Below are 26,483 nucleotides of genomic sequence, written 5' to 3' on the forward strand. Positions count from 1 at the left end.
GGGGCGGTGACAAAAATCTGCTGTCAAGTCGGACAGTTTCCAGCCGATTCCAGCAGCCTTCAGGTTGAACAGGAAGTGACAGAAACACTGTGGTCCGATTTAATAAAATGTTATCAGACCCATATATCAGCTTGTACACAGTCTCCAGTTTTAATTATGACAGAGTAGCTCTCAAAATGCTCTACATGCGATCTGTTGCTGATTTTAATTAACACTGTAGATGATCTGTAATCTGAACGGATTTAGTCTCTCTGACTTCTAAACTTCACCATCAGACACACGTGTTCTGTACAAAATTAGCCTTTAAATCCGACAAATGGCAGTTAAAATCCCTCCAATTCAAAATCAATAAAAAGTTTATATAAAACGTCATTATGTTGATTCTGAACCAATCACCCGTTAGATCTGCTGAGAGGCCGGCGTTTCCCAGCATGCCCTGGGGTCCGCCGTCTTGCAGTTGGGGGAAAAGCAACTGCACTGCCTGCGTCTCAGAACTGCAGCCGTCTTGATCTCGTGAGGTTATCGCTGCCCACGTGTGCATGACATCGGAGCAAGTCGGGATCAAGTCGGACACCAATCTAACCGCGATGCATTGGGCGGCAATCGCCGGTGATCGATTCTGCGCAGACCTAGCTCATCTCGAACCAGCCTCCAGGTACAACACTGTGACTCACTAATGTGTTTTAATACAGTGTAGGTCTGTGGCACAGAGGAATAACATGTATCAAGCTTTGTCTACACATGCAATACTTGTTTTTTGGCTTTTCATAGGATTTGTTGGCAAAAATAAAAATGTAGAATACAGTCAGACTTACCCTTTCAATGTGTGATGCTTATTACTGTTGCCTCTGAGGACTGGAGTTTTGTTATGGTTTTGGTCATTTACAAAGATACGGCAGGTTTACTGCCCCCTTAGAATTACAATCAATTGTACAAATAATCTCTAATTTTAAATTACTAACTTGACCTAACAAGATCTGACAAGATTTACCATTTCAATCAAATATTAATATAGCTTTTGTGCAGCACATACTTGTCTGTTTAGAATTATAATTGGGCAAGAAAATAAGACTGTATTCGTGATAATAGTAGGTTTCCTGTTTATGATGTAAAACCTATATGGTGAGATTATCTCATTGTTAATTCATAAAATCTCCAGATGAATAATAGATAATCTCCTTTTGAGACCAGTGCCCTTGTGCCTACCCTTGTTATTGAGAGAATTCCAGATCATATCAGCCAGCATGTTTCCCTTTGGTGTCCTACTGAAAGTCAAAACTGGCCACTGATCCATCTTTTTACCTTGTTATAGCACATATCATACATCATCATATATGTTGTATTTTGTGCTCCTGTCTGCTGTAATATTTGGGATTTACATTTCCTGTATAGTATGTTGCTGAATATGTCAGTTGTCAGTCCTGAATGTGTCCTCATGAAAGGAAGAATCACTGACTAGAATCACTTTTCTTTGCTCTGCAGCAAGCTGGAATTAATTCAGGGTTTCCCTCGGTGTGATGAATCATGAACTTGATAAACATTTCACTAGTTCTACATTTAAATTACTAAGAAAATAATTACTCTAAGCCTGTATGAAATACTGCATCTAATTATCATACTTGGTAATGTTAGAATGATACACTCTTCATTACAATCTACTATTTAAAATGGCAAAAATTAAACATCTGCCACATTTCAATTATTTCCACTTGTGGGTAAGAACAGCCCCAAGCAAACAGGAGGCTGTGCCCTATGCATCTTGGGTATGAGAGCCTGAATAATCAAGATAATTATCTCCCTCAGCAACAGGGTTTTTCAAAAGGAATTACCATAAAACATTGCTAATTTTAATGGGAGACCTAATGCGACTGAAATAATTAGAGAAAGATGGAGTGAGGGTGGAGAAGTAGAGGGAGGCTTGAATCATTCACCCCCATTTAGAGGAAGAGGAGGGGAAGGAGATAGTGGTTTGTATATCAAAAAGGTGGGGTCAGATCTACTGTCACTAATTGATTGTGCTGAAAGGCTGTTTAGCAGGTAATATGGCTCAGTGAATGTGATCCAGCTGATCACTCATCTAGTAAATGATTAACTATTTGATAGATTCTATTTTCCCTTTTGTGATTAGAATTGTAGCAATTGCACAATTTAGCAAAATTAATATTTCCAGTTTTTCATCTTTTTCACACACACACACACACACACACACACACACACACACACACACACACACACACACAAAGGTCAAGCAATTAATCTGACCATAAACCACGATAAATTACCATTACTATTTTGCAGAATAATCCATAATATCAGTGCGGGTGGCCAGGCTGTAAATAGAGTGGCTGTGATGCATGGCTGTTGAAGACTGAGGAGGAAATAAACTCTTACTGTTGGTGAAGGAATGAAATCGGGGTCAAATTGTTCTCATTAACCCTCTTTCTTGGTCTCTGTTGGTTTCTGGTGATTTGTTGAGTTTATGTTTTGTGACATGTAATGCTAACGGAGTCCCTTTTTGTTTTTCCCCTTTCTCTCTGTTTTAAGTTTCACCCTGAGGAGAATTTGCACCCAGCCTTAGTTGGATACTGATTTGACATGTGATCTTCTTTTAACATACTTGCCATATCTTCTTAAGATTTTACAATAGAAACCACTCTTTTTTTTTTTTTACAAGATCAAAAGTATTTAACCCAGTCACTCATCGCTGACAGACCTGATCTTCAGTGAGTGTGAGTTCTGAGTAGGAGACAAGCTCCCAAAGGCAGCCGTTTCAGAGCTCAGCGCACAATATCAGTTCACCCCTTAATGAAGCTGCTGTAATCGCACTCGTGCAGGATGGTCTTCTCTCATTAGCACTCCGGTTGGAGAAACGCTCTGCAACTCTTTGATGTTGTCAAAGATTCTCACCACTGTGTTCAGAACAAAGAGCGCCTTCCTCTAAGATAAGGGGAGGAGGACGCTTCCTTCTGCTGTGCCGAGGATGTCAGGAAACTGTTTAAGTTGGGGAACCCTTTGTTTTGATTCCAAAACAAATTATAGAAAGAAACCCTGACTATTACTGTTATTTGCTCTAGGGAACCTAATTTGAGAGGGTGAATCCTTACCAAATGTGAACAAAAATACAGCACTTTTCCTTATAGACAGGAAAGAAAATGGAATGTGTTGTCTCTGTAATGGTCTAGTGATCTGTACAGGTTGTTTACCTACCTTTCACCTATGATCTGAATGTGAATCAGCAGGGATAAATCGATGGAGGTGAAGATAGTTGCTCACAGATGTCTAAACCACTTGTATGGCAGTTTTATTTTATGTTTTCAAACCTATATACCTGGCATTTGATAAGGCTCTTTTCCGAGGTTGTGTTTGAGTCAGGATCTTGTTTTCCACACTTTGGCTCTCGCTTCCATGGTTGCTGTCTGGAGATAACACTGAGGCTAGATTTGCCAACTTAATGCCACTGAGCAATTGGAGAAAGGCTACGAAATGAGAGAAAGAAAGCAAAAATTGTGAGGGAGTATGAGGCTACGAAATGAGAGAAAGAAAGCAAAAATTGTGAGGGAGTATGGGGCTAACTTGTTTTTCTTGACACATTTTAGATTGTCTCAGGGGCTTTGGTCACACATGGGAGCTTCCTACGTCGCTGCTGATTAAAAGGCACCACCACTCTCCTGCCTTCAGTAGAATGGCTGCAGGGAATAATACCAAACAGAGAGGCTTTCCTAATTGTCTGCATACCTGTAGGGCAGTGGAAGTTAGTCAGTTAGCCACACACTGTTTACTCCCTATGTTTGAAAGGAAACAATTAAAGAAGGGGGGGCGGGGAGGAATCAAAGATTATTTTTAAAATGTAGTATTAGTTTAAAGTTTTAAAATTTTAGTATAACAATGTAGCCATTTGTTTTTACTCACTAGAAGAAAGCAAGCTTTTAAGACCCTTGCGATCATCCTACAAAAGAAACCAGCGTAAAAAGCTCTTTTCAGTCTTTGGAAAAGAACATATATTTTTAAACTATGCTTTTGTGCTGCTCCCCAGGATTACAGTGAACAAATGTTTAGCCTGCTTAATAATCATTGGCATCTATCTGTGTTTTACATCTTCATATGTGCTGTAATTACTTGGCACCTCCCCCAGTTCTGAAACCAATTAGTCAGATAAAAAGTCTGTCATTTTAAAAGCATTAAATCACATTTTCAGTTGAAACATCCAGTTTTGTATTTTATAAGATATACAAGATAAATATGTTGTCATTGTTTTGTCTCAATTATGTAGATTCATGCTATTTGTTATTTTGTAGGTGCATGTTGATTATTTCCATTAAGAGAAAGGAGCAGAACTTGTCATCAGCAGTCTCAAAAAAAAAAAAAAATATATATATATATAATAATCTAATGGCATTAATTGTCATTGATGGAACTCTTATCATTGGCATCAATGTACACATGTTATTGGTAAATATTAGTTAAGCATCTTCAGAGTGACTGTGCACTGCAGAGTTTGATATGCTTCAATCTGATGGTAATGAATGTTCTTGGCTACGATGGTCAGGGATCAATGCTCTCTGGATCATCTGCCAGTGTCCAAACACCCCAGTGCACACGTTAGACCAGCGTAATTGTTCCAGGAGGAAATCAACTCTCAGCTGAGGGAAATCAAGGTTTTAATTTAATTAAAGCTAAGACTGCACACAAAGCTATGCAATGTGTACTGTAGATCTTTCGGTTTTACAAGCTGGTGGCCCCGGCTTGGCAGCTCCCTTGAGGAAAATTAAACACTGGCTGCTCTACTAGGGCTGGGCGATATATCGATATTATATCGATATCGTGATATGAGACTAGATATCGTCTTATATTTTGGATATCGTAATATCGTGATATGACCATAAGTGTCTTTTCTTGGTTTTAAAGGCTGCATTACAGTGAAATTGTCATTTTCTGAACTTATCAGACTGTTGTAACTGTTCTATTATTTGCCTTTACCCACTTAGTCATTATATCCAAATTACTGATGATTATTTATCAAAAATCTAAGTGTGAAGATATTTTGTATAGATATATATAATCTGTTTATTATTTATTCATTTGATTTTGCAACTGTTAACTGAAATAGCCGGTTTCTATGAAACTACTTGTGACCTGTCATATTTGGCTTTGACTTTGACTGAACTGCTCTCACTTTGCGGAAAAACAATATCGGGATATATATCGTATATCGATATTCAGCCAAAATATATCGGGATATGACTTTTGGTCCATATCGCCCAGCCCTATGCTCTACTGTTAACATGGAAATCTATGGGCTGTGCCAATAGAGTTAGTATCACCATTCAAAAGTATTACAGTCACTGACTGTCTTTGAATTATCAGATGAACATAATCAGGATTTGGAGTGACATTGCCACAGATCTGTATCCCCTACGTTAATCTGCCTCCAGAATTTCAACCACATGGATGAGCTTTCAAACGGACTGAAAATAGCTCTATTGACAGATGGCCGGCCTTAGACCTACCGTGAACAGAAACAATCATTATATCCCTGTGAAAAAAAGCCCAATTTTAAATCTTTTTGCTATCTCCCCCCTGCTGTTTTGCACTCAAGCAGAAATGCATTAAACACACATTCACTAAAGTTTACTCTCAGAGGCTCTACTGATAAATTTTATTCTCATTGGAAACCACTGATTAATTATGTGAACCAGCTTTCTGTTAGGGAGATGTCACTGTAGTGGCATATTTAGTATTTGTCTGCATAGGTTCCTACCTCGCTTTACCTCACTGGCTGCCCGCCACACCATCAGCCGCATTATAGGTGTAATTGAGCCATAGCCCTCATGATTCCTGCTGGTCCATGAATCCTAGCAACCTGGCGCAGCACCCTGCGTGTCGGCAACTACTAACCTTTTTCTACAGTTCACTGCTAACTTACTCATTTATTTTATTTGTTGTTTTGTTTCCTGATTTCGCTCTCTAAGAGCTAAATGTATGTATATGCGTGTGTACATATGCGTATGTATGTGTGTGTGTATACGCTGTATATGTCGAGAAATTCATTTACTTACTTATTTTTATTTCTTATTATTTATTCCTTTTTGTTTGTTCTTTTTTGTGTCTAACTGGCTACCAGGGGGGGGGGATGAAGAATTGTTCATTCTGAAAACACAAAATGGAGACTTATATTGTACTATGTTGCAAATATGTTTATCAAATCTCTGTCAATCTATCAATTATTTTATCTTCGCCATCTGTTAAAGAGCTCATCATTTTGAGAAACTTAACTTATGTTCATATCCAGCATTATTGATGGCATATAGCAGAATGAGCTGCTGTTGTAATGTAGCTTTCTGCTACTTAACCAGACCTTTAGAAGCAGAGTGGAGCTCAGGATTTTACAGCTCTCAGTAGACAAGCAGGCTGTCGAGAGAGCAGGAGACTCCTCAGCATTCTGATAACAGCCACTTTGTGACACCTGGGGGACTGGGAAGGATGTTTTTAAACCAGTCATAAATATTCACAGCAACTTAATTGTGCGTGCTGAAGTCATATAAAGACCCAGCAGCATCACACTTGGGGAATAGAAGCTACAGAACGGAGTACTTTGGCATATCGCTCGGACTCGACTTGTGAGAAACTCACAGGAACAGTTTGTGTTCGTTTGTGTCATGAAAAATTGCCAGTGAACAGTCTGCTCTGTTACATGTTCAGCCCTATCTCCATGTCTCCTGCCTGCTGGTGCTGCCTATGCAGTGGCAGCTTTCCTGAGACTCCACATCTCACCTTCTGCCATTGTTCCTCCTTCACAGTTACCTCCCCCAGTTTTTTATTGACCCTGTCGCTAATTGCAGCCTGCATAAACAAAGCGTGGAGGGGACTTGGCAGTATAAAATGCTTGGATAATTAGTTTTGCAGGGGGGAGGACTGTGTCTGTGGACATTGATCTGATGGTTTGCTGTATTGAATATTGTGAGGGAGGGACTCCCGTGATGGTGACAGGTAGCCTGTATCATGGATCACAGCCTCTCGTCAATACTACTCACCATCTCCAGTGGTCTGCTGTGGAGCATTTTGTGGAATGGCTCAGGTGCTCATTGATTTGGATTAATGCAAGGGAGGCATTTGTCGTAATTTAACGTTATTTCGGTGTGTTTTCATTGTTTTTTCCATTCTGAAAACCGAATAGCTCTTCAGTAATGACTTATAGAAATAGATCTAGCAACTGATTGACTCTTGAAAAATGTCTTCCGGTGGCGTTTTCTTTAATCACGGTGGCTTTGTATTTGCACTGTTGTATCACAAGTATTTTTTTTTGCAGGTGGGACGCTGTCATCAGCATTGTGTGGCACACACCAGCAGAATCTAAATGGTTCATTTTCTCCTCTGTTAACATGGGAGGGGGAAGGGTTTGTGCAATGGCGTGTGCTAGGTATAGCAGAAATAAAGATGATGATGGGAGTGTTGGGGTGCAGGTGCACCGAGAGCAGGGGAGGTGACCTTGGCCATGGTGGCGACCGCAGAGAGGAGCCAGCCATCTGTCTTGGGCCATGAGCAGGTGACCCGGCATCATTGTTAAGTCTGACGGGGTACGCTGGGGTCACTGGGAGGGCCAGACCTCCCGGGTGGAGACCAGAATGGGGTGTCTGAGCTTTATGAACACTGACGATAAAGAGAATGAAGATGTAGACCAAAAGTGTACAATAAATTATGCCCTCCATTTTTTTTAAATGTTCAAACAAGCTGTTATCTAGTCTATTATTTTGAGAGAATGCAGTATGACCTATAAGAACTGCTACACATCACAATCGCAAGAAGTCCACCTCTGTTGTATGTTTCTATTCAGAATCCTTTTTTTATACCAATGAAATATCCCTTGTCATAATTATTGTCATATGTGCCACCCCATAACCCTTTACCAATTTGTGAAGTGGAATTGAAAGCACTAAGAGAAGCGATTTGGACATAATTTGCTCCCTGACTCCATTCAAAATGGGCTTTTAATCTCCATTTTATACTTCACAAAAAACTGTAATTTCTGTATCATTTTACCCCTGTTCTCTTCAGGCCTTTAATGCGGTAGGAAAACATTTGTACTCCTGCTATTTAATGGTGAGTGCAGCCTGGTAAAAGTTTGGAGACCTTTTTTTTTTTTTTTTTAAACAACAGCAGCAAAATAATTTTGAAGCCTCTGGAAATATAAACTTCTTAAGCTACTTGTGTGCAGAATCCAAAACGTAGTTGTGTTTACACAGTGCTTAAAGGGGACAGTTTGCCCCAAAATCAAAAATACCTACCAAATACCTGTAGTGCTATTTTATCAGTCTAGATTGTTTTGGTGTGAGTTGCCCAGTGAGATATTGGACATAGTTGTCTCTCTTCTATCAATATAATAGGACAAAAAAAAAAAAAAAAATAGGTGCGATGAACTGTCCCTTTTTTAAAAGGTCACTGCTGCCATCAGCATGCTAACATGCTAACAATGAGAACATGCTGATGTTTAGCAGGTATGCAGTCCATCCAATAGTTTGCATTTGTTAGTGCCAAAGTAGTGGACTGACCAACCTACTGGCATTGCTATCTATAAAGCCACTCTGATAGCATAGCACAAATATTATAATTGATAATGTTAATGAAACACTTGTTTTTATTAAATCATAGTTGTGTGATGAGTTTATTCACTTTAAGAACTAATCATATCATGGTGGTGGCAGTAGCTCAGTCAGTAGGGAGTTGGGTTGGGAACCGGAGGGTCCCCATACGGACCAAAGTATGGCGGTGGACTGGTAGCTGGAGCACTGCCAAGGTGCTCTTGAGCAAGGCACCGAACCCCCAACTGCTTGGGGCGCCTTTCCATGGGCAGCTCCCTCACTCTGACATCTCTCCATTAGTGCATGTATAGGTACTGAGCATGTGTATGTGTAATTCAGGCCTGTGTGTAATAACGGATTAATAAAGTATACATTATTATTATTATTATTATTATTATTATTATTATTATTATTATTATTATCTGAGGAGAACTCAGGACTTCAGTCACACTAAATAACACACCTTAGCTCACACAGTTATGGAATTACTCATAGAAATATAGAAATTTTGGACATTTTTTTTTACTGAGAATCAGTTTTTTTCTGTCCTCTGTGGTCTCCAGGGAAGGTCCTACGACCAAATGGGGTACTCGAACCAGACAAAGACCTTTGATGAAGCAGTCAGTCTGACAGGGACATGGCAGGCATGCAATCAAGGTGTTGAATGATGGGAGGGCCATAATGTCTGTCCTTTAAGTTTAATCACAACCCCATAGCTCAAGTTTTACTTGGCAGTTTCAATCATCATCCCTGTTTCCTTTCACACAAGACTTGACCCTCTCAGCTTGCCCCTCTCATATTCTTCACTCTAATGACAAGTTTCACTTCTCACCTCATGCTCATTAGTCACCTTTTGTAAGCAATAACACCATTGCAGTAGGGTCTATAAATTCACAGGGATATGGCCACATAAATGGGTAGCTTTTTTCGTAATGCTGTCACATAAAGCCAGCCCAGGCTGTGTGACTATGACCATGGTGCAGCTGTTTGCATGATTAGTTAAAAAGGAAAATGGAGTTATGTGTTAATTACACCCAACTTCAAAGGCCGAGCTTTCAACTTCTGGACTCCAGCTGGACTTGAAATTCAAAGAAGAGGTTGCAAATAACAAATATGAGAGAGGTCAGAGGTCGTGGTGGAGCTGTGTTCTGTCTGCTGCTAAGCAGATAAAGAATGACAGCGTAGCAAGAGCTTCATGAAAGTCCCCATAAAATAGGTTTACAGCTTTGCATATTAAAACTGGCCTCTTCACATCTCTTTACTCTGTCTGCAGTGTAATGACAGAGTTCTACAATACCAACACACACCAGAGCTAGATGAGAGAGAGGCTGAGCAGTTACGCCTCGCTGATAGCTAAGCCCGGCTCATTCCTGTTACTTCCTCTGTTTTACAGGAACACTTTCTGGTTAATTGGCGCTGTGACTCTATTTAAATCAGAGCATTCATTATTGAGTTTGCAATGATGTGGCCTTTGTTTGAACCACAGCACAGATTTAAAAAAAAAACGTGCATCCTTTTCTCACTCTCATTTTTTACATATCACATTTTTACCAGCAAGTCAGCATTGGCCCTCTCCAAAAATGAAGGGAGGGAAAATGATAAAAAGGCTTGTTTCCAGTGTTGCAGCAAAATGTAAAACAGCATATTATTTCTATAGGGTTACTACACTTTTTAAGGAATAGTTCAACATTTTGGGAAATCTGTGTCTTCATTTTTTGTAAAGATTAAACATATGACATAACGTGCAGGGGTTTGGTTTAGATGGCCAAAGTAATCCTCCCTTAGCATTGGGTGCTTACATCTTAAAATAAACTCTAGATTATAGAAATATTTCTACAGTGCACAAGGATAGATTGTCAGCAGGTGGAATAAAAAGCAAACATAGTATATATACTTTACTGTTGCCATGTGCTGCACGTTTACACTGCAGTTTAACTCAACTGGAATTTGTAGCCTTACAGGTGTGTGGAGCTGCATTGGTTTCTTTAAGCTGATATGTCTCAGAAATAGTTAATTTCATGGTTGGCCCAGTGCACCGCCCCCCTCTGTATTGAATTAGGGTTAAGCCTGTATAAATGCATAGGTTTTTCTGAACAGCACATACCGCTGACATTCTCTGGTTGCTCTGGGTCCAGTATGTGTGAAATCGTGTGTGGTGAATCCCACTTCTTATTCTTTTAGCATGGCTAGCACCCCTTTTGATTTCTTAGGCTCCATTACTCTTCAATCTGGACCATGCATAAAGGCAAAATGTATGTGAAGGGCTGCCAGCATATCAGAGAAAATGATAGTTTGGTTTTATGATTGAATACACAGTGCCCTTGGTATGATGTGCTTACCCAAGAAAAATATGTACACCATAAAAAAGGTGTTGCTTTACATAAAACGTGAATTTAAATGTGACTTTTAAAAACAAAAGAGAAAAGAAACACCTCTACACAGTAGATTGGTCTTGATTGGACAGTTTTATGTCTTGGATTTAAATTTATGACAGCATGACCTACCACACTGCAATCCAAGGCAAGTAGTAGTATGAGAACTGCACATAGTGAAGCACACTTTTGCTATCAAATTAAAGTGTCCATGACCCTCATGGCCAGCTCACAGATGGACATCCATCCAAAACACATTGTGCCCTGTGGAAGACATGGGGTTCACACTGATCCTGGCTTTTAGCACAAGTGATTTTTATATGCACTTCCACCTGACACAGATGAAGAGCTCCCTTTTCTTTTCTTTTGAGAGACACGCACATAATGAGAGTAAGAGGTCAGTCATTTATCCTTTGCGCAATCTATTTGTCATCCTCACTTTACCAGTTTTAATAAATATAATTAAAATTTGTCATTTAAAATTGGCAGATAGAACCCAGCAAATGGGCCACCTTCCTGACTTTTGTGTTCCGATAAAAATAAAATTTGAAATGTGTTGATGCCAAACACTGGCAAACCAAGAGAGAGAACAATATGAAACAGATGCCACCACAGATGGAGGATAAACAGGCACATACATTTCTGTTACAAAGCAGAACTGTCACTCGCAGCACTAAATGATTATTGTGTTTGTGGCGAAGTAGGGATTCAGAGCCTGTTGTCTCGGGGGTTTCATGGCATTCTGTACATCTGTCTTTCTGCAGAAAATAGAGACTTTGATGTAGTTAATTTGACCCACTAAGGCAGAAATTATTGTTGCCCTATGATTTATTCTTGCTGAACCTTTAGCGTGTGTGGATCAAACCTTTGGGTCTTCCAGCAGTAGTACAATGTTACTATCCAGTAGAGCATCCAACTGTTTTTATTCTTGGACTATAATAATGATCTGCTATCAACGGTGGTGGAACAAGTATTCAGATCTTTTACTTAAGTAAAAATGTGAATACCACACTGAAAATATACTGTTACAAGTAAAACTCCTGCATTGAAAATTTTACTTAAGTAAAAGTATGTAAGTATCATCAGGAAAATGTACTTAAAGTATTAAAAGTAAAAGTACTCACATTTTAGAAACTGGAAATGGTCCAAAACGTTCTGTGTTTAATTGTCTGATCATTGCAGCTGTAATTGTTGGGCTATATATTGTTGGGTAGTTACATTTTTTTAACAAAACATCGTATTTTATAAACGTGTTTTGTGTGCAGAAGTCTTAATTTGTACAGTAACTAAAGCTGTCAGATTAATGTAGTGGAGTAAAAAGTACAATATTTCTCTCTGAAACGTAGCAGAGTAGAAGTATCATGAAAAAAACCTTTTTGAAATGTGTGAAATACTACTACCTCAATCATTTGTACTTTAGTACAGTAAGTTAATGTACTTAGTTACATTCCACCGCTGGCTATCAAATGTATAATTTACCAGAAATTACTTTTAAGTAATGATACCTGCGTAAATGAGCATTTCTGTGATTCTTTTTGGAGAGGATCTATGCTAAATTGCATTACCAATGCGGTTTGTGCATGGTGTGAAAGGCCAAATCCAAAGATGAGCTCTTTTATTTATTGAAGTGCTCATATTATGCTTTTTGGCTTTTTCCCTTTCCTTTATTGTGCTATATATCTTTTTTTGTGCAGGTTATAAGTTTACAAAGTGAAAAAGCCCAAAGTCCACCCCAAAGGGACTTACCATCTCCAACAGAAAACTGTTCACAAACTGCTCCAAACAGCTCTATTGTAGTCCAGCCTTTACTTCCGTGACGAACGTGCGTCACTTTATAACACGTTATAATGCTCGCCTAGCTGCTAGTGTGGCATGCCCTCATATTCTGCTTCTGACTGGCTTGTAGTGCTGACCTAGGTGCATGTGCGACTCCCAACAGAAGTGCAATGCCTCACTCTGTAGCTAAAACGGAGAGCTCAACACACAGGGTGAAAAGAGGAGCTGCAGCAATGTGCAGTACAACTAAAATATGGTGTTTTTTGAAAATTAAACCATGTAAACCTATTTTGATATAACCTCTAAATACAATTATGAACCTGAGAATGAGCATAATATGAGCACTTAAAGCTTAATCTGAACTGTTTTTTTTCTCCAAACAATATTTAATGAACTCATTAAATTACCCCTAATGAGTTTATTTTACTTTTATCCTTGTGATGAGTTACTTATTATTTCTGCAAGTGAGAAACCCAGAATAGCTTTTATTATGTTCACCTTAAAAATCCACCTCTCCTCCAGTGTGATGATTATATGCAGGACGTTTTGATCAACTGCCAGCACAGATATGAGGTTACAGTTACTGTCATCCTGCCTCTGTATTTATTATGCAGACTGTGTATATTTCGCCCACTATGTGTTTAGAATGGGAGTTATGTGGAGTAGGTAAGACGAGGTCTGGAGCTGTCACCCATTGAAAAGCCCAAGGGAGCACAGGCAGTGATTTACGCTCTGGCAGGACACCCGCAGTCTTCAGCATGGTGTGTTATGACATGTAATCACAGATAGTCTTTTGGTGTTGCTCCTCTTTGTCTCTCTGCAATTTTTTAGCACTATCTTTTACCCTGCAACCCTATGGCTATATGGTTTATTTGAAGCTTTTGGAGGCCTTTTGTTTAATGCTATGAATAAATTTACTATTTGCATGGCGGTCGTTATGTGTAATGGTAAAGAAGAACCCAGGGGGGTTCCAGATGTGCATCTTTACAGTAAAAACCAGAGGCAGCACATATTCAGTTAACTGAAGGGATTATAACAGCTGGCAATCCTGGCTATTGTTCTCCACCAAACCCCTATAACAACTAAAACCTGCATACATGCTGGATTTAAATATCTGTAAAGGTAGTGTTTTTTTTTTTTTTTTTTTATCTTTTCAAATATGACTTTTAAAATTTACATAACATCGTCATCAGACTTACTTATTGATGCACGCACGCAGTAGTATCCACAAAGTTAGTCCAATGAGGGGATAAAGGAAAGTGTGATGGCGTTCCACGTTAACGCTTTTTTTCTCTCTCGCTCGAGACAGCTGTGTCCAAGCCGAGGCGCAGAGCATGGTTACCGCATGCTGATACGTTACTAGTCCAGGTAGCGTTTCTCTGACAGGGTGGGGGGCGTGGCATCACAATGGTGGCTCTCCATCGTGATGCCGGTCAACCATCACTATGGACGATGATATCGTCCATCGGCACAACCCTAGTCTAAGTTCCTATTTGTCACAGAGTGAGTTAAAACAATGGTGATATGACCCACTGATGAAAGTGTGTGTATTTGCTGCTTTGCCACGTAATACAATCTGAGTGTCTGGGGGGACTTCCCCGCCCTAAATTGAAATGCAGAGCACAGTTGGTGACTCTTTTTATGTCGGTCAGCACAGGTTGGTCTCCCCATCTGCCCAGGTGGAGCTTGTCACTGCCGATTATGCTGCATTCCATTGTACTCGAAAATTGGGAACTTCCGACTAGGAGAGATGCAAAGAAACTGTACGTTAATTGGTGCCTACAGTTCATTACTGCTGACTAACAATGACGGACCAACAGACGGAGAAAGAAGATCGTTCAACTTTGAGTCCAAAGAAAAATAAACTAAAAATGAAACACCCACAAGAGGACCGAGTTGATGCCGGCTGAGATCACGTGTTGACCTTTGGTCAATGTGTACCGCTCAGGTGGGACACAGACACCTCTGACTCAGTCTGTCCTCCCTGTAATGAACACCCCTCTCTCCACCGAGTCACTTTTCGGGACAAACATTCAGAAAATGATAGCCAGGCTGTAAGCCACCCGTAAAGCTTCAGAGCAGCTGGGCTCTCATCTCCGCCTGCAACAGCAGCAGCTCACCAACATCACTGCAGAAAACATCGCACCTCCCCGATAGCCTCAGTGAGTAATCCCGCTAGCTGCGTTAGCACTGTTGACTGTGTTAGCACCATTAGCCACGTTAGCTGGCTGTTGACTCCCCGGCTCTATCATTTCCATTGATGCACATGTCCCCACACGGTTCTCCTCTTCAAGGATGTATTGGCTCTTAGCTCATCTTAGACTAAATTGCTATCGGTGTACTGGAGCACGTGAAGGCATCGCGCAGGTGAGAGCTGCCAATCTACCAACGTCATACAGTCGACACTGTCAAAAGGAACTCTGGGAGATGAGGTCCCAGAGGCCTGCCTGCAAAGCTGCCTCTAGAAACAACCTAACTCGCGGACTACAACTTGAAGGGTCATAGAAATGTCTTCAAAGTTGGTGTAACGCTATAGGCAATATTGTTTTGTTGTAGTTACACTTGTCATATGTAAGAATTTGGTTACCTTTGGAGTGACTAATGCAGGAATATTTCTGTTTCAAATACCACTGGAGTCACACTGGTACATGAGGGGAAAATGGCTTCAGTATGTTCTGCGTCAGTCTGTAGCCTACTGCTGTAGGTGCTATGTGTCTCTGATTGTCATCTCCTCTTTACAGGTCACTCATCAGGGAGCCAAGGTTTGGCTCTGACTCTAAACACAGCCAGCCTTCAACCTGAAGCCTGCCTTCTCCTCTGATCTGCTGACTCACTCTGCACATAGTGGACCATTGAGTCCAGGAGGGAGGAATACCAGGAAGAGGTAAACCGTGTAGCTGAAAGGCTTGGAGATGACAGGTACAGCAGTACAGAAGCTTTGCTGTTTGTTTTTTTAAGCAGAGAGCAAGCACTCAGGGGTTACAAACACCCACGCACAAATATTTTAGTGTGCAGACAAATATTTTTGTGTGTGGGTGTTTGTAACTGTAACACATATACAGAGAGAGGGAGAGCACAAGAGCATATTTTCTATTTTCCATGCCCTGGGCGTTAGACATACCAGGAGCGACAGAAATCTCGCCAAGTGGGATAAGATCATAAAACTGCAGAGGCACTCTCCTCTCATTTTCAACTAAATGGATAAAATGGTGTCAGCATGTTACTGCGAGCCCCTCCGGATCCGAAATGCTGGCAGGACTATAAACTAAAGCAGTTACTCCATGACAGACACTGAATCCTTTCCCATCAAGAAATATTTCATTTGAAATGGTGTAGCAATTGCAAAAGAATATCAGAAAATAAAGTAAGGCTGGGAAACATTGACGACAAAAATATTCTATTATTTTGATACCTTTGAACTGGATGCCTCAATATCAATTCAGTGCAGTCAGTTAGATAAAGCACTATTCCTTCATTCCTTAGCTATACTGTCACTTAACTGTAATGCCACCTTAAAAGCCTTGAAAAAACTAATTGAAAGTATGTCTTAAAATCAAAGTATCTACAGCTTTGTACTGGTTGTTTGGGAGCTATACTGACCAGTAAAGCAGACAGCTGGCTTACAGTGCATTGATTTTGACCAAGGCTCCCATAGCCTCTTTTATTACTCTTGGTTTTTAGTTAAATACTGTTACAGCCGGTTGTTTACAATGCGATAGGGAGTTTCTATCAAGACCTCTGTAAAAGACTCTTGTTTTATTCCTTTTCCTCAATTTTGCTGATCGTTTTCGGTTTTAGAAATTTCAATTACTTCCCCTCCCCCCCTTCCCTCTGCTTTACGAGTAGAAATTGTACTGCCAGTTTTCTAAGTCATTAGGCTTTGCGTTAACCTTGGGGACCAACAGGGTCAGGTGTCACTTCATGGTCTGGGCACAGATGAGAAAGGAAACAAGTGAGCAAAAGGAGAAAAGAGTGATAATGATAAACTGGGTTAAAGGACATCTAAAGGTGTTAGATTATGTCAGATTGACTGGAGAGGTGTCAGTTAGCAATCTACGTAGCAGTCACAGTTTGGTGAAAAAACCTGATAGAATCAAGTCACTGGAATTGGTTTGCACTCAAATGTGAGATAATTTAAGATAACAAATCTTAACATAAGTCACTGTGAAATGGCTGTTATCTGATTACTGAAACGCATTACAGACCTCCGCACCATAAAGAATACATCCTTGATTGTCAAAGCAGAGGTGATTTCGTCCACCAAATGTTCTCGCTGTGTCCTACATTATTAAAACGCCTGCACTGCTTCCAAAATCCCTCAAATACTTTTCAACAAGGGACCTGTTAAGAAAGGTTATCATTCCCTCAAGGCAGCAAACTCAGTGTCTTCACTCTTCTTCTCTGCTTTTCTGTCATTTTGGTTTTGACAGTGCTTATAGCTGAAGGCAAGTTTAAACTCCATGTGCTTGCTCTCCATGAGGCCGCACAATTATCTGGAGCTTGATAGCAGAGCCTGACTCTGTCTGACACATTCTGTGTCACCATATTGAATGTGAGAACAGGGTGGGAATGGAAGGTACCTCTCCAAAACCTGCCCTGGAGGCACAATGCAACAGCAGCACAGACATCAGCTGCTGGTGCTTAGTGTATTGCAGTGTAAGCTGTTGGGAATGTTACTTTAAAAAAGTAATTAGTTATAGTTACTCACTACTTGTTCCAAAAAGTAACTAAGTTAATAACTGAATTACTCTATAATAAAAGTAACTCGTTACCAGGGAAAGTAACTATTTGCGTTACTGTTAAAAAAAAAAAAGTTGCTATATGTCAAAGAATTTGGATTTTTTTTAGCAGTTTTCACAAGTCAGTTGAAATGAGTACAACAGCAGGTGTTTGTACATAACTTTCGATATTTATTGCACGTTGACAGACAGCAAGAGGTTTATCCTGCACTTCAAGTATTATCTTTGTATGAAAAATTACACCATATAAAGTGCATTTAACTCTAGCAAATTAAATAAATCAAGCTCTCTCAACCTGAGACAACTGGTCAAGTAAACAACCTGTACTTCCAAGTGTTTTGTTCACAACAAAAGTAAACTTTGCTCCGAGTCCTTCTTTGCTAGTGGATGGCGAGCTATCATCTGTGGTGGAGGTAGCCTATCAGTGTTTTTGGCCACTAGCTTTGTAGATGCGTGTGTCGTTGTGAGATGCTTCATTAAATTAGAGTTGCTTATAACAGAAGTCGACTAAGTCTTCGCTCCTGGACATAATGTAGGACATTACATGCACATTCTTGCCTTTGACCACAATGAATTTGAAGTAGTGCTTATATCTCCACCTTGAAAATGCCAATTTTTCATCAGAATCAGAAATACTTTAATAATCCCAGGGGGAAATGATTTTTGTTACCACTCCAGGTATACAAACAACAAATAAAAACAACATCATATATTATCAAGACTTTTAACATATATAATAAAAACAAATATACAGTAATATATCAAATATGAAATGTACAGTGTAAATGTGCAAATAGTGTAATAAAAAGAAAAATGATTGTTCGGATTGCTCCTGACTCGCCATCTCTGCTGCTTCATCGAATCTCTGGTGTGTGTGTGTGTGTGTGTGTGTGTGTGTGTGTGTGTGTGTGTGTGTGTGTGTGTGTGTGTGTGTGTGTGTGTGTGTGTGTGTGTGTGTGTGTGTGTGTGTGTGTGTGTGTGTGTGTGTGCGCTTGTGTGTGTGTGTGGCGCGTGTGTGTGTGTGTGTGGCGTGTGTGTGTGTGTGTGTGTGTGTGTGTGTGTGTGTGTGTGGCCAGGTGTGTGTGGCGCTTGTGTGCTGATGTGTGTGTGTGTGGCGCGCGCGCTGATGTGTGTGTGTGTGTGGCGCGCGCTGATGTGTGTGTGTGTGTGGCGCGCGTGTGCTGGCATGTGTGTGTGGCGCGCGTGTGCTGGCATGTGTGTAAAAACACTGGCTCTGATTGGCTACCATGAAACATGACTCTGTCTTAGCCAATCATAATCGCTTACCTCGTTATTAACCCACCTCCTCACTAGCTGTGAGCCAGCGATGCGTTCGGATTACACAGTTTATTCAATCAATACATAGTAACGCACCGCAGTTAACGTCCAGTAACGTTAAGTAATTAGATTACCCCGTTACTGAAAAAATAACGTTGTTACCTAACGCCGTTCTTTTAAACTGCGTTATTCCAAACACTGGTAAGCTGTCATGTTGGCATGAATTACTGAAAAGACAAACAAACGTAATTTCATGTAGACTCATTTGCTTTCTATTTTGTAACATTATTGACTTCAGCTAAAGCAGTTTACTGTTTAACTAAGCTGGATGTGAATTTGTCTTCTTTATTAAATGAAATACTGTTTATCATGTTATGCGTTTATGTGGATTTCGGAAGGATAACGGTGGAATCGTTGAGTCCTGCACCATCTGTGCCTTGAGGAAAGGGTTTGAATGGGGCTCACATGATTGAGTGGCATCTGCTTGTCAGAGGCTTGCTGCAAATATTGCTGAGAGAAGGCAGTTCTCCACCTGCATGCCAATCAGGCTAATCCCCTCCACCTCCATGCACTCACACACAAACCTGCTTTCTCTCTCGTTCTCTCTTCCCCAGTGTTTCTTTTACAGCGTATCCCCTGTAGGTATGGACACATATGCCCATCACAACAATCATTCATGCATTGACAACGCTTGAAAACAGGCACTAATTAAATTTTCTCTGCGTGTACTTTGCACTCAGTTTGGAAGATATCAGTACGTTTTGTCAGAGGGATTGTCTTACATAAACACGGAGGTAAACTGACACTGCCGCTATTTAATGTGCGTTCACTCTCTGCATAGCTGCCAGCATTGATTTACTCACTCCCAAGTTGTTGGGTGTGTGTCAAGCAGGGTTTTGTTTTTCTGTTATTTAAAGTAGCACACATCCACAGAAACACTTGTATAAAGGAAAAGGATAGGAGGGAGAATGAGGAGTATTCTGTGTTCTTTTTTTCTTTTTTCTTTTTTTAAAGCTATTGATTTACGCAAGAGATGTGAAAAGGACCTCTGCCCAAGCTTATGATCATCTGTGCTGTTGTAGGTGTACTTGCTGGAGGTGTGTGTGTGTGTGTGTGATCATACAACCATGTTCACACACATTTGCATGACCGTCTTATGTATATGTGCAATAACAAAAGCCTGAATAAAGGGGTTATGAACAACTGTGTCAGCAACAGTAGCTTAGCTACGTACAGACAAAGCAAAAGCCCATTCTCCAGAGCATCTTGTCTGATCTCTATTTTCTCTGTCATGTCAAGACAGTAACAGGTGTCTCACCTAAGGCAAAAACACTGTATCACTGTCTTCCCCTTTATCTGTGTGTGTGTGTGTGTGTGTGTGTGTGTGTGTGTGTGTGTGTGTGTGTGTGTGTGTGTGTGTGTGTGTGTGTGTAGATGGATGGATAGAGCTCTCTGGGATTAAGCGGCAACATTGTAGGGAATTTGGTACCCAGGCTATGTCTCTGTCATGCTATTATACTGTGCCAAACTTGTGGGTATCCTCGGCGCTGTAGTTGCATTGGGATCAACCACATGGTGCTGCCTAGCTTGGACACATTCCCAGCAATGCACTCATGCTGCGCTGGCTGGATGAACAGAAGGTCAAACAAGCCACAACATTGTGTAATGCTGGCGACAACACCCAGGCGGTGCCAGTAACTGGAGACCAGATCAGGCGCCAGTAACAGCCCTGTACAGTATCTGATTTAGGTGACTCACCTGTGTGTTTTTGTGATTTTTTTATTAGATTTTATCTATGTATCTATTTAAGGTATCACACAGTGAGCCTGCACAGTGGAAATCTTTTTTTGCAAATAGGATTTGATCTGTGATATTATCTAGCATCCATAATGGTAGATGTGAGATTTCACAATGACTGCAAATTACATGGTGGAATGTGACATTAACATGAAAATGAGACGATAAGGAAACAGCAGTTTTTTTTGACATAAATGCATCTCTTCCTTCCTCTGTTTACACTGTGCGCTGTATGAGTCATGTTATGTGTTTCTGCGTGCCCTTATACCTTCTAAACCCTCTTCCCTCCTCCACATCTCTGCTCTCTGAAGCAGGTAGTCAGACTGTAAAACAATAGAGCCTCTCTCCCTTGATTAAACACCAAGATTAATTCACATCTCGGCGCTGTTTGACAGTAGGATGTGTCTTTCACAGGAAGCTGACATCATTATCTGTCCGACTCCTGGAGCCTCATGTTCATGTACTCGAAATGCAATTTAAGATTAATTTAACAGTTTTTGTGAACATAATTTTGGACACAAAAAAGGTAATATCCTCATTAACCGTGCAACATTAGTCTATACCTTTTTATACATACCCCTGCTTTCATTAGTAGTTATGTCCTTGCATAAATGGAAAACAAAGCACTGAGTATGAGGTCATCGATTTTAGCCTTTTGTACATGTTTGTTCCATTAGAGATCTCAACGTACAACACATGCAAACACATCCGTCAATCTGTTCATCAGCTGATTACTCTGTTCAGACAGAGCATCATCTTTTTCCTCAGTGATTTATTTATTTTTTTTTTTTTTTCAGCTTCTCATTTTTATATCTCATATCCTTCATGTCCCATTGCCCATGGTTTTCCTACGGCTTTACGAATGTTGGATAATCTAATATTTACAAATTGGTTATTAATTACCCCTTCAATAGAAGAGATAAAGCTCTGACAATCAGACAGAAGAAAGAAAGCGTAGCTCTGCCTAAAATCAGTTAACGTCCTGAGTGGATGAAGTTAATGATGCAGTCATAACTCTTTCAAAACTGGGTAGATGGTGACATAATGATCCATGAATACACATTTCCATGTTAAGGCCATGTGTGAAAACATCTATGACAGCATATGGCTTCTTAAATCTAACATTTAATATTTACAAACCTTTCAGATATACACTCAATGAACTAAAGAAAGTAGAAGTATTCAGCAGATAGCATATACAGTACAGTGTTATCTTGTTACCAATGTGGTATGAAATATTAAGAAGTGTGTTTTGTACAAAACAAGACATTTGAAGATGTCACACTGGACTCGTTCTGCCATGTGTTTTCAATGTTTTTTTTTAATCATTTTTTATTTAAACAAGATAATCAATTTATCGAGAAAATAATCTGTTTATCTGGCTTGAAAAATACCAAATTAAGAGGATAATCCCATTGTATCCGATGCTTATTTTTGCTGTTATACTAAACCTGAACATGTGCTTTTAAAATGTACACAGTGGATCTGTCCAATAATAAGCCATGTTTTTGTCTATAGGGATTTAAATAAAAAATGCAAGAAAAAACATTTCAATCAAGATTGCTCAAAAGGCAGGCCTACTAACTATAGGTTCTGTAATAAGGTGCAACATTGTTGGGTCCTAATATGGTTTTCAGTCAGATAAACAGGATGCTTCGAGGTCATTAGACTCATAATAGCCTAAGCATGGTGAAGGCAAACGCCACCTGGCAAATGTCATAGCCGAGTCAAGTGACAGAGGGGAAGGCCATGTTTATATTGAATCAGCGGTAATTGTGGTTGATTGAGGTATTACAAACTAATTGTGTATACATTCATGGCATCCATTCTGTGCAAACTGAAGCATTACTCCAGAGAAGCACTTAAGCAATTGAGAAAATAATTTAAAAAAAATACCCTGCCTTGCTTGTTTGTTTCTGGAATTACAACTGTCAGGAGGAGAACGTACATTTTAACAGTATTCAGAAATCAAACTAATTACACTAAGAATGGAGTTGACTGGTGATGTTATTTTTTTTCCTAACTCCAATTTCTTCTCTGAAGCCGGTCAATAAACAATCTGCATAACTTTACTGCATCATTATTTAATGTGCCACCTAAAGGTCTCCTCTCCTACAGGTCGCAGGCAGTCTGGGTTTGATGTTTACTCCTTTGAAATTCACCACTGACGCAACCAGTCCCGGGGGTGTGTGTGTGTGTGTGTGTGTGTGTGTGTGTGTGTGTGTGTGTGTGTGTGTGTGTGTGTGTGTGTGTGTGAGATGAAGAATGTTTGTGTTTAATATTTTCATTATACTTTGCAAGTCTGTCTCTGGGTGTTTCTATACATCAGAGAGAGAGGCCTCAAAAGCCCTCCCAAGCCAGTAGAAACGATCTGCGCCCCTAAATTGCTTACAGCCGGTCTATCAGTGGGGAGGGGAAAATATGGGAGTGAATTTTTAACGACGAAAACAAATGAGCCAACACAGGCACACAATTAGGGGGAAGTCATGGCTATGTGTCGTCTTTAGATGAGCAACATGATGGCCTCTTTACCCCTAGCGGGGGTAAAGCCCTGCCCCAGGAGACGGCTCATTAGGGCTGAGGAGGAGAGGCGGGGCTGCTGACAGTCAAAACAGTGGGCGTGGGTAGAGGGGGTCGCTGCCACTCAGAGAAGAGGGGCTCGGCTAAAGTCCTCTCATAATGAGGGCCATTCTGATTCTATGGAAGACATTAGCAAACGGTGCGACTTACTGCTGCTACATCATCATGTCACACAAAGGACAGCTGCCATAAGGGCTGCATTAACTCTAGTGGCAAAATGTTGCTTCAATTTGGATAATTTGTAGTGCTGTGAATTATATTGTTTTAATCTTGCATTCCACAACCTGTGTGAATATTGTGTAATTTTATGCATTTGTACCGGTAGTAACTGATATTTTCTGACCACAGACGTCTTATCAATAAAACTTGTGAACCTACAGAGAATTGGCACAAACCATATGAGAAAAGATTAACTATATTATTACATTATATTGATCATCCCAAAAAAGAGATAATGTGAGTGAAATTCAGTATGGTTATATCTTTGTCAATTGACAATAATGAAAATTATGCTTAATGAATTGTAATGCAGAAATGTCACAGAGTTGGTCTTCATCACTGATATAATCATTAGATGATGCATCTCATTAATCATAATATGGTTGTCACAGATGATGCATTCTTTGAATTGGTTGCATCTGAACTTGGTGAGAGGGATTTCAGTATAACAGAACAGGAACTCTACTGCACATAGATGCTTTATCTGATTATGTTACTGTGAGGATAAAGTGAATGTGATCTCCGTCACAAAAGCCTTTGTTCGGTGGGCGCAGCAGCTTTTGGTCCCATTATGGGACTGCACATGTAGCGCACTCCTGGGTCTTTAAAAGCTGGAAGAGTGCCACCAGATGGTTAAGAGCAGAAGTGAAGATGTCATTTTCCACCCTGCATCTTTTTTAATGATTCATTACAGTGAGCTTTATCTCATTCTGCCAATAATAGAAGCAATACTCGCTGCTAAATTCCATAAGTTACTAATCACAATAACGCACTGTATTGTGTATCTGTTATGTATCTATTTTCCTGAGGAAGGCATAATGCAAACAATCAAATATATCTTACAATACATACACATTAATCCAATAAAAGAAAATGGATAGACTTACAGATAAAATAATACTGTTTAAAGGTTATGCTACTGAAGGCAAACCACTTTAAATTTTCTTCTAAATTTAAACAAATAGTTTCAATAATGGAATTTTGAATAAATCCTGTTTGATTCACCATAGTGTGGTACCAGCATTGCACCCGTCACAGCTCGCTAGAAGTCCCAGAAATTGGTTGTGGTTTTTGTTGTTATAGTAGCTTAAACCAAGATTTCCCTGTGGAAAAATAGTCCCTGATTTCCTGATGCTCCAGTAATGATTTGTCAAACTTTCTCTTTGAAAATGACCGCCATGCTTTACTACTCTGTTGATCAAAGGAACTAAACCCAGACTGGTTCATTTGTTTTCTGTCTCTCTTGTTGAATTACCCTGGGCTGCTGTATTCAACAACATTTGCATACTGGGTATTAGCTTTGGAACAAACTGGGCTTCACACAAACAAGTGCATACAGCTTAACTTCAGCAGCTAATTAAGAATCGAGTAAGCATCTCTAATCTGTTAAACAAAAAGAAATAGTATGTTCTCATCTAATTAATATTCTCAGTTTAGCTGATTAAAAATCCAAACGAGTATACACTAGTGAGTTTAACGTGAAGTAAGACTGACAGGAATTTAACACCTGCATAATCGCACCACCCTGAGCCAAGTAGAAAGTAACAATAAGAACTAATGGGCTATTATGTGTTTTTTTTAGCTGAAGTCATTTAAAACTTGTGTGTTTCCAGTCTCACAGGTAAGCTCTCTCATAAAGATATTACCAGATATAACTGCAGGGATTTGTATAAAGGTAAATTTAAACCATTCAACTTCAGCACTCTGCAATTGTCTGAATCTGACACCTGTAAGACTAATTATAACCACATTAGCTCGCCATGAAAGAGCTGAAGCGTCAGAGGCTTCTTTTCATCAAAAGGATGCTGTACGTTTTTGTGACTCTCACAGTGATGGACACTGCATCGACTGTGAATCAAAGCTAAGTGCCATTTTATCTGCATTTAATGAACATGGATCTGGACGGTAGGTCTACCCACTCATCCCAGAGATATTCTTTAGAAATGAAAAATCTAGAACGGACAGAGACTGAGGCTCCCACACTCACCTCCGTATTTCATTAAATAACCAGGTCTATTACTTCTTCTTCGACGCCAAACCGTTTTCTCTGTTATCACAGAGATTCAGTGAAACACCTGCAGGCACGAAAAAGCGGGTCTTGCTGTCTCCTAAACTATTTACGTGTTGAGAGAAATTTGTTAGCATGGCGGCGGCTAATGGAACTTTAGCTAATGGAGCATCTGATGTGAACGCATTCTCTAACCTGGAGGACTTAATCACTCGGGTTTTGGAGAGGCATTTAAGTGTGCTTGAATCTGTGATCTACAACGCAGTGAAAGGAGTGTTGGCGGAAATGAATGCCTCGCAGCAACACATCGAGTCTAAGACTGCAAGACCATGCCTTTGCAGGTGTGTGTCCAAAAAGGTGTATGCTAGCCTATGGCCCTATTATCACCAACACATTGACTAACTTTAAACAGGTGGCGGAGCGACCTGCCACTACATCAAGTGGCATTTGAACACCCCAATTTGGCACAATACACACTTGATGTCTGGTAACAAACCCTTTGCTTGTAAGCAGTGGAGTGACAGAGGCATTTATACTGTAAACCAGTTATTCAATGAGAAAGGTATGTTGAGTTTTGAAGACCTGAGAGCTAGTTTTGAGGTCCCCAGGACATCCTTCTTCTTTTGACTGCGCTTAAGATCATCCCTAAAATGTTATGGAGTACCATGGGGAAACAGTCTTGAAGCGCACCCAGTCATTAAATGGTTTGTTGATTTTCCTGTGCGTATTAGCAGAGATCTATGCTAAACTGTTGCACGTATCTATAGGAGAACTCCCAATAGCAAGGAAATGGGAGCGAGAGCTGAGGCCTGAGGGAATGCAATTAATTGGGAGACAGTTTGGGACAACATTTTCCATTGCTCCAAGAACCCAAATCACCAGCAGATCCACTTCAACATATGCCATAGGACATATTGGACCCCTCAGAAGAGCTACGTCTCTAAAGTCATTCCTATTCCCTATTGCACGTTCTGTCAACCTGAACAAACTTTCCTGCATATGGTCTGGGAGTGTGAACAGGTGCATGAGTTCTGGAATAAAACCTCAATAATATCTGATGTGATAGGATGTCGACTTCCTACTGACCTGATTGTTTTGTTACTTAATGACGAATCTAAATTACACCTACTTGTGAGAC

At 40.1% G+C, this 26,483-nt stretch overlaps 1 protein-coding gene across 9 annotated transcripts in view; it reads left to right on the forward strand.

Annotated features, from left to right (window-relative positions):
• The window catches only part of c20h14orf180 (chromosome 20 C14orf180 homolog), a 163,946-nt gene that overhangs the window by 30,679 nt on the left and 106,784 nt on the right, over positions 1–26,483 (forward strand). For 8 of the 9 annotated variants that reach the window (XM_028565376.1, XM_028565384.1, XM_028565380.1 and 5 more), the window contains one exon: positions 15,466–15,608. The exons of the other annotated variant lie outside the window; for it this stretch is intronic. The gene's annotated coding sequence lies outside the window, so the exon portion shown is untranslated. The remainder of the gene's footprint in view (positions 1–15,465; positions 15,609–26,483) is intronic. 9 annotated transcript variants of the gene reach the window in all.

Source organism: Perca flavescens, chromosome 20, assembly GCF_004354835.1.
Source record: "Perca flavescens isolate YP-PL-M2 chromosome 20, PFLA_1.0, whole genome shotgun sequence".
Taxonomy (NCBI): Eukaryota; Metazoa; Chordata; class Actinopteri; order Perciformes; family Percidae; genus Perca; species Perca flavescens.